This window comes from Trichechus manatus, unplaced genomic scaffold (genome assembly GCF_000243295.1).
Source record: "Trichechus manatus latirostris isolate Lorelei unplaced genomic scaffold, TriManLat1.0 scaffold00236, whole genome shotgun sequence".
NCBI classification, from domain to species: Eukaryota; Metazoa; Chordata; class Mammalia; order Sirenia; family Trichechidae; genus Trichechus; species Trichechus manatus.
The window spans coordinates 1,251,268-1,261,238 of NW_004444172.1; positions in this window are offsets into that span (position 1 = coordinate 1,251,268).

The following is a 9,971-nucleotide window of genomic DNA, read 5'->3' on the forward strand; positions in this document are numbered from 1 at the left end:
CTGAAGGGGTATTAGATTCGGACCAGGTTGAAAGAGTCTCAGTGTAATGTGATGATTTGAAGTACTCAGTTATTCAAATTTGCTCAAATGTTCCCATTCCAGACCTTGGAGTTCCACTCTTATTAATGCCTTTACTTTCACATGTAAATCTGTTAACTCAACATACCTTGCTACTTAGCAATCCAAAGGTTCAGCTCTTCAGCTGACTTTGTTTTAACCAACCAAATTTGCCTAGATCAGAATATACGCCAATTAAGATAAATTTCTTGAGGTCATTCATAGTTGCTCCCAGGATTGGTATCCCTTCTCCACTCATTGTTCCTATTTAATAATTATCTCTTTTGTTTCATAGCTTGTTGTCTTTTCTTATCTATATGAACAATTTTTTTTAAATGTTTGTTCAATTTATCTTTTGTGTATTTCTTTGGGTAACAGAATATTCTACGATGAGTTGAGTTTGTTGCCTCTCTTTCATTTGTTTGGCTTTCCTAAACTTTGGTCAATATTTATTATACACTATATTTTCATTGACTTTTGTATACCGTACTTGTGAGGCAAAATGAGATAATCCCATAGTTTGCAGAATGCTGTATTTCTAATTCAGATAAGTTCTGTTATGTGGGAAGGATACAGTTATCTTGCCATATGGACATAGTTTGTCCATGTTACTCCTCAAAATTTCCCATGTATTTTTGTTGTTTTTTTTCTTTTCAAAATTTCTGGGATTTTATTGAAGCTACTAGAGTCTAAATTATTTTCTTAGTTCAGGATCATAAAATAAAATCCGCTAGGTAGCCAATGAAATTTGAATAAAAATAGTTCATTGGAATATAAGAAAAAGGTTCATGTTGAATTGTCAAGTGAGCATAAATATTTTTAAAAGGTTGAAGCAGAGAGACTAACTTGAATTGTAAACTTTCACTTAAAGTACAATAAAATAAAATAAAAAAAAGTTGAAGCAGAAGGTGAAGATGGTCATGATAAGACAGAGTTCCCCAGGCTATGGAAAATTCCGCTGCCTCAAGAAGCTTGCTTGTCATGCCCCATAGCTTTTCATTAAAATCCTGGTTCCCCTCTCCTTAACTGCTTCCCATAACTAGAGGAAATTGGCGGAAACCAGTTTAGGTGCCATATTGATATTCAGGATAACCTTTTAGACCTCATACATAATAACTTCCACTCCTCTGGGTGGAGTTTAACTGCCGTATTCTGAACACATGATGCATGAAGTTGCATGTAAACCCCATTGCAGCTGTGTAGTATGATTAATAATGTTGCTGATGTAACTTGTATGAACTTCCTACTTGTAAGCGCCTTATAAGTAACCTTTCCCCTCACCCTCTCTGAGCAGTCTTGGCAGCAACAGCTCCAACTGTCTCCCTTCCTTGCACAATAAAATAATGGAAACTTTTTACTCTCCTACCTCTTTCTCTTGTTTATTGGCTGAGACAAGATACACCGAGCAGAATCTGGGGTTTCCACCTGGCAACATTTCCAGCGAGCCAGCCAGAAGTCACCATCTTGGTTCCAGAGGTGGATCGGACAACAGACCAGCCTTGACATCTGGTACCATGAGAAGATTTTTCCTGGAGACCTTCTAGCAGCTCTGGAAGCTGATCTGCCTTGGACCCAAGGTGACTCTGTGGGAGACAGAAAACACCTGGATTATTTGTACCTAGGTAAGACCTTAGAAGACCCCCAAGAAGTGGGAGGAATTAACCTTTGAGGACATTAAAGGCTTTGGGTGTTTGGGGTTATTTAGTAAATAACAGGGTTATATCTAGGTAAGGCCTTAAGGGTCCCAAGAAGCTGGAGGAATTGACTGTTGAGGGGGTAAAAGGTTCTAGGTGTCTGTTATTACATTGGTGCACTGAATTAGGTTGTGTGAGTCTGTAAGGTGCGTGTATGAGGCTTTTAGCCAGTTCCCAGACACAGACCCTGAGAGTCTCTATAATGCTAGCATGGTGAATATGATTTTTATCAAACAGAGTGCCCGGGTTGTAAGGAGAAAACTCCAAAAACTTGAGGGAAGTATGGAGTTGAGGATCTCATGGTTTGTTGCTCTTGCCTACCAGGTATATTCCAATCAGTACCAGGAACAGGAAAAGAGAAAAATCACAGATCAAAAGAGACAGGCCACATTCCTGGACACTGCTTTGTGGGGAAATGACCCATCTCCTGGCAGCCCAAGAGGAGGAAGGCCCTTAAGGAGAAAGGGAGGTGAGAGATCCTGATCCCATTAAGCTGAGACCAGTGTGCCTAATGCAAATAGAGAGGACATTGGAAGAGAGAGTTTCCTAAATTCTTACCCAGAGGTAAGAAAGAGCATTGGGCTGCCCAGTGGCCTATGATGCCAATAGGGGAAGACTCGGATTGAAGAGAACTGGAGGTGAGTCCCCTACCTGAGCCTCTGTTTATAATGAAGCGGGGGGGAACCTGTACAGTTTCTAGTGGATACCAGAGCAGCCCACTCTGTCCTAACTCAGAAAATGACAGCCCTGATGAAACAAACTGTGTCAGTTGCGGGAGTCTTGAGTAAGAGGGAGAACCTTCCCTTCCTCTAGTCTCTACTTTGCTCCCTACAAAGGGAAGTCATTAACCCATTCTTTTCTTTACATGCCTGACTGTCTCATCCCCTTGCTGTCAAGAGAATTGTTGTGAAAACTGAAAGCATAAATTTCTTTGGATAAAGAAAACTTGCAGCTGCAGGTACCACCAAAGAATGGACGGTGACTACAGATGGCCCTTACCACAGTCATCCAACAATTATAGAACAGAAGAACACTACCAGGGATCAGTAGGGACTGACATCAAGGATGCGGTAGTCCTGTGGGTATGGGCCAACAAGGTGCCAGGATGTACCAAAAACATTCCCCTAGTGGTAGTTGAGCTCCAACCTGGCATAGTTCCCTCCCGACTTAAGCAATAACTTATCCAGGTAGAGGCCTGACAGGCACTGGGAAAAATCATCACCAGATACCTGAAACATGGACAAATCAGACTGTGTCAGTCACAGTTCAACACCCCCATCTTTCTGGTGAAGTAGAAAAAGGGAGAATACTGGTTCATTCAGGGTCTTCAAGCCATCAGACAGGTAACAGTTACGGTCACCTTGTAGTTCTCAACCCATATACACTGCTATGGATCTTGTCACCCAGTTTTTCTAGATTCACTGTACTGGTTCTGAAAGATGCATTCTTCTGCATCTGAATGGGGAAAAAAAAAAAAAAGCCAGAAAATCTTTACCTTTGAGAAAAAAGACCCAGACAAGGGACAAAACCAACAACTCTGCTGGCAAGTCCTTCCCCAGGGGTTTAAAAACAGCCCCAATCTTTTCAGGCCCACCCTAGCTAAGGAAGTGAGACAGCTGACCCTGACCAATGGTATACTCCTCCAGTATGTTTGCTCATCCCCAGCCACAGTGAGTATGCTTGCTCCAGGATACCATAGAGGTTTTGAACTTTCTAGGAAATGCAGGGTATCGGATCTTAAAAGAAAAAACTCAGGTCAACCAAAAGGAAGTGGTTTATCTGGGTTTTAAAATCAGATAGGGAGAGTGAGAAGTTCTCCCTGCCAGAAAAGATGTTATCTGCAGATTGGTGACCCCTATCAACTGGAGACAACACTGAGGTTTTCTGAGAATGGCTGGTTTTTGCCTCGTCTAGATCCCAAATTTCAGACTTATTGCTAAGCCTTTACACGCAGCCTTAGAGAGAAATGACACAGACCCATTAAAATGGACCAGGACAGAGTAACTGGCTTTTGATACCATTATATGACTGGGTTAAGAGACATTTAATTGGATCAAAAGTTCACGCCGTTATTTCAGCAGTGGTAAAGAGCTCTTCCTGTGCAAAGAATAATCCCAAGGACACTGCTGAAGTGCCCCCAGGGTGCAGCAACGGAGGGAATGCTTCCACACGACTAGCAGGTGGATTTCACTGAGATGCCTGGGGCTCCCGGGAATTACAAATATCTGCTAATCTTTACTGACACCTTCACTAACTGGGTTGAAGCTTTTCCTTACAGAACTGAAAAGGCAACTGAGGTTGTGAAGCATCTCCTGAATGAAATCATCCCTTGATTCAGGCTTCCTATCTCCATTGACAAAACAACAGGTCCCATTTTGGGGCCTTTGTGGTATAATTGGTGACAATAGCCCTGAACATTCATTGGAACTTAAAGTCTGGAGACCCCAGTCCAGCCATAAAGTAGGGAAGGCTAACCAGACTCTGAACAGATACCTAGCAAAGCTGCGCCAAGAGACCAAGTTGATATGGACAAAGGCGCTGCCTATGGCCCTCTTGAGAGTTCGATCCACCCCTAGAGGCAAACTAAAACTTAGTCCATTCATTTGAGCTATTATACTGACACCCTTTATTAGAGAACCCTAATATGACCAATGTAACTTGCCTTAATAATGACCAACCTCCTTCCCTCCCTCCACGAGGTTGGAAATCTTCAAGTTACTAAATACTTGCCATCTCTTTTGGTGGCTCTCTCTTCTCTCCACCTGAGGAGCTGGCCTGAGCCAGAAGTGCCCTTCATCCATCCAGCTTGGTGATGGGGTCCTTCTCAAGGCATGGAAATCCAACCCCCTTCAGCAGAAGCGGACTGGCCCCTTTGAAGTCCTCTTGGCTACCTTGACGGCTGTAAAACTCTGCAGGCTCCAAGCTTGGATCCACGATACTGGAGTAAAGAAAACCACCCCACCGGATGTTGAGGCACAAACTCGTCAGAAATGTGAGAAGTGGACTTGTGAGCGAGTTGAGAACCTTAAGTACTTGTTTTCCTGACACCCTCCTGTATGGGTGAGATTCCTTAATAATGGAGATTCAGAGAGGGTAAATAAATTATCCAACTTCAACTCATGAAGGATAAATAAATTGTTCAACTTCACAGTTGTCTTAAGCATTAGAACCAAGTTTCAAACATAGTCTAACTCCAGGTTCTAGGCTCATAACAGCTACTCTAAATTGCCTATTAATGTCAATTTTCTGCTTTAATGATGTCAACACTGAGATAACAGAGTATCATATTAAAAGAAGAGACGTAGCAATGGGGTTCATAAAATAGTGAATAACTGGGACAATGTCCAGGAGAGAAAATAAATTCAATAAAGACAATGAATTAATAAATTGACTTAGCAAGCTAATCACTTTATTTTGGATGCCTGACTTGCTCAAAGTGGATGCAGGACATATTCTGGGTAGGTTTATAATAAATTTTCATTGGGGGATATCAGGAATTATCATTAAGTAATAAGGATTAGGTGCCCTATTGGCACAATGGTGAAGAGCTCAGCTGGTAACCAAAAGGTTGGCAGTTCAAATTCACCAGTCAATCCTTTGAAACCCTAGGGAGCAATTTTCCTCTGTCCTATAGGGTCACAATGAGTTGATGGCAAGGGTTTGGTTTTTGATTTAGTAAGGAAGATACTAAAAATAAATACACAAGATAGAAGTAGAATTAAAAAAAAAGTGAAAATCACTATGGTTTGGGGCTTGTCAAGATTGATGTTACTTCCTTAAAAGGGAGGTCTGTGAGGAGATTTATTTCCCATCATCTTCTGCCTCCTGGACTTTGTTGCTATGTGAACTTGCATTTTTTTTTCCTTTGGTATATAATTTAAAGACAAGAGATTGGCAAATATATTAATTTTAATTTTGCTAACTACTGAACAAATGGGAGCCATCAGACCCTACTACTGTTTTTTTTTTTTTCTCCTGTTAATTAAATCCTCTTTCTTGAGATAATTTTGATTGATCTATTTACTTACTGAGTGTTTCATTACATGCACGGGAAAGCATTCTTAGATCACACCATGGGAAGAGACAGAAGCACCACTTGCAACTGTGACAGTTGGGCATCATGGAATTGTAGGCTGTGCCAACCATATAGACTAAGATGTGAAAGAACAAGCTGAAAATAAGCAGTATATTGGATGTTGCCATGATTACTGTAAACATCCAAGAGCTTCCCACCAAAGTAATCACGCAGATCAAAAGGAACAATACACAACTCAGGGATATCCCTCAACCCAAACAGAAAAAAAAATGTGTTAACCACCTATATAGTTTTTCATTGAAGGAGCTCCTGAAAATAATAGAGACAGAGAGAGAGATGGTAAGAAATTACTAACTGAGGAGCTTGAGTGCACAAGTTAAATATTATCACAATTAGAATGAGAAATAATCTGTGATTCCTTAAAATCTTTAATGATACCCGATAATCTTAATAATACTTGTTGGTGGTGGTGCCATCTTGTCGATTCTGATCACAGAAATCCCATGAACAACAGAATGAAACAGTGCCTGGGCCTGCACGACCTCATAATCATTGTTATTTTTGAGCCCATTGTTGCAGACATTGTGTCAATCCAAACTGAGGGTCTTCCTATTTTTCACTGACCCTATACTATACCAACCATGTTGTCCTTCTCTAAGTACTGTCTCTCTCACCAAGTGTCAAATAGTACCTGCATATAATTTGTCTGTTAGAGAAAGTTATCACCAAGTAGAGGGGGCTGAGGGAATTGACAAATTGGTACTACGTACTTTGCTGGATTCCCTGGAGAAAGAGTAAACAAGTCGAGAGCTGAACAAAAATGCTATGAGGTAGGGAAGTCTCAGAAGTCAAGTTACAGGAGGAGTGATATTCTAATTTTCAGCATATGTGAATGACACATTCCTAGAACTGTGCCCTTCACTACAACATGTGGTGTTTTCCCCAGTTTGCATTGTGTCATATTCTAGCAGAAGTTCACCTTCTATTTATAGCCAGTCTTACCTATATACAACAGCAACTAACAATGACAAACCTGTATCGTCTTTTTGATGAGAATAAAAATATTTATTATGATATTATATTACTTTAATACCAGCAATACAATATGAAATAACAGCAGTATAAGTTCAGAAGTATCTCTCTATTTACATAATTCTTAGCTAAAAATATTAGTTTATTACTTGGAACAATAGAAATTAATCAACAGTAGAATAGGCAAACAAAATAACAGTTCAACATTTATTCTCTCATAGAAAATCTTGGCATTTTTAAAACACTTCTTCGTGGAATTTTTCCTTGACCATCTCAGCCAGTTGATTCTATGGAAATTGTGTACTTATTTTAAAATAACTGATACAGAAATAAGATATGAGGAATTTTTTCAAGGCTTTATTTTTCACAAAGTCAATAAATTTTCATGATTTTTCTAACCATAAAGACATTTAATACCTACTCAAGTAAGCATGGGTTCTGCATCTTTTAAATTGCTTTATACATGGATGTATCTCTTATTTTACATCTAGAAAGGCAGATAAATTGGATTTTTTTCTTGTTACTTTTATTTTTTAAAACCTTTTACTGAGATATAAATAACATACCATATAATTCACTCACATAGCTTGAATTTTTTCTTCAATTCTTTCATCTTGAGAAATGCCAAGCATGTTTTTCCCTTTTGTTTTTTTAACCCGGATCTTTGCATACTTCATTATAATACTTTACTTTGTCTCTTGAGTCACCCTTTGAAATCTTCTGTTCAGTTCTTTAATTTCATTATTTCTTCTGTTCGCTTTAGCTACTCTACCTTCAAGAGCAAGTTTCAAGAGCATGACATCCATTTTTGTTTTGTCTCTTTTTTGTCTTTTTAATGATCTTTTGTTTTCTTCAGGTATGATGTCCTTGATGTCAATTCAAACTTGTCTAGTCTTTGGTTATTAGTGTTCAATGTGTCAAATCTATACTTGAGATGATCTCTAAATTCATGCTGTATATACTCAAGGTCGTATTTTGGATTTTGTGGAATTGCTCTAATTTTCTTCAGCTTCAACTTGTACTTGCATATGAGCAATGGATGGTCTGTTCCACAGTTGGCCGCTGGCTTTGTTCTGACTGATGATATTGAGCTTCCTTATCAGCTCTTTCCACAGATGTAGTCAATTTTATTCCTGGGTATTCCATCTGGCGAGGTCCACATGTATAGTCTCCATTTCCGTTGTTGAAAAAAGTTATTTGTAATGAAGTGTTCGTCAGTCTGGCGATACTCGAACATGGGATCTCTGACGTCGTTTCTACCACCAAGGCCGTATTTTGCAACTACTGATCCTCCCTTTTTTTCCAATTTTCACATTCTAATCACCAGTACTTATCAAGCATCTTGATCAGAATTTTGATGAATTTCAGACTTCATAAGTTAGTAAAATCTTCAGTTTCCTCATCTTTGGCGTGAGTGAGTGGTGTGTAAATTTCAGTAATAGTAGTATTAACTGGTCATCTCTGTAGACATGAATATTTTGCTATCACTGGCAACATTGTACTTCAAAATAGGTCTTGCATTGTTCTTTTTGATGATGAGTGTGACGCCATTCCTCTTCAATTTTTCATGCCGGCATAGTAGACCATGTGATTGTCCGATTCAAAATGGACAATAACAGTCCATTTCAGCTCACTAATGCCTAGGATATCCATCTTTATGTGTTCCATTTCATTTTTTATGTCTTAGATTCATACTTCCTACATTCCATGTTCCAATTATTGACGGTTTTCTGCAGCTGTTTCTTCTCATTTTGAGTCGTACCAATAAAATAGAATATCTCAATCTAATAAAATAAAATAAGTGTGAAGTCTTAAACAGATAATTTGCAATAAAAGGATGAGTTAGAGTGACTAATATCTGTCCCAGAGGTTAAAAAATACCAAAAATATAGAAAAAACACAAAGAAACAATATATCACATATATGACTTGTACTAATTTTATTCTATCTGAAAACAGTACAGAAGTGGGGGAATATGGAATGGTCTGTCCTAAAGGTAAAATATTTTAATCCAGATCCCTGGATGGGACAAATTGAAAGTTAACTGAGAATAAATAAATAAATGTATCTAAAAGAAACTTACTCTGTGGTGATTGCAAATTGTTTAGAAAATTAATGGACACCCCAGACATTTTGTTATGCTTTCAAGTGTTTCAGACATAATTAACACATTGCTTGATAACTCCTCAGGGAGAGCCTCAAGGGCTGAGAGAAAGCTATAAATTGTTCCCACTATGCCATGTTAAGAATCGCACGGGGTGTCAAAACAGATTCATTGCAGGTAAAAGGTATAATACTTTATGCAGTGCCATGTTTTACTAATCTCTAGAAATATTTTAGTGACATTTTCAAGGCCTCATTTTTAATTGAGAGCAAAGCTACAGAAAAAATTAAGAATTTTAATTAAACTCTATCTGCTTTCCACCATTATTCTTGATATATTTTATATGAGATAAATGTGGACTTCATGTATTCACTTTTATAACTTAATGCTGTAGAATTTAAGGTCTACATTTGTTGGTTAATAGTTTACTCAGAGACTGCTTTGCTCAAAGTGTTCAGGAATACTTATATGCCAGGTAGAATGATTGATAGAAAAATGGATAAATAGACACATATACATACCTAGGATGCAGTGATCACAAAGTTTTAAACCAACAATTCCATTCTTTTAACCTGTAGGGCTATTCTTGTGTTTTTAAAACGTCTGTGGTATATTCAGATACATTTTTTTAAGATTATACTTCCATTTGTCTGTGATATCTCCTGGCATAGGAGTTCTGGTGTTTAATGGAAACTGCTTCATGTCCAGGAAGATTTCAATAACTTTCAGTAATTTACAAATATGTCATTAACAGTATATTTTCTTTTCCTCCTATGCTATTATGTCATATAGTGATTTTTTTTAAACTATTTTTTCATAGAAAGTAAAGGGCTTTTTTATGAGGGGTGTTTATGACATCACTGTTTCACTATTTGCTCAGGTATCCTAGGTTTCTCCATGAGAAATAACATATATGTCTAATTTGTTAAAAAAAAAAAACTTAGCTGGCAAGATGGCGCTCTAGGCAGAAACACCACGCCGTCCCTCCACAACAAAGATCCGAAAAACTAAGCCAAACAGAGAATCAACAATCCTGAAACCCTAGAAC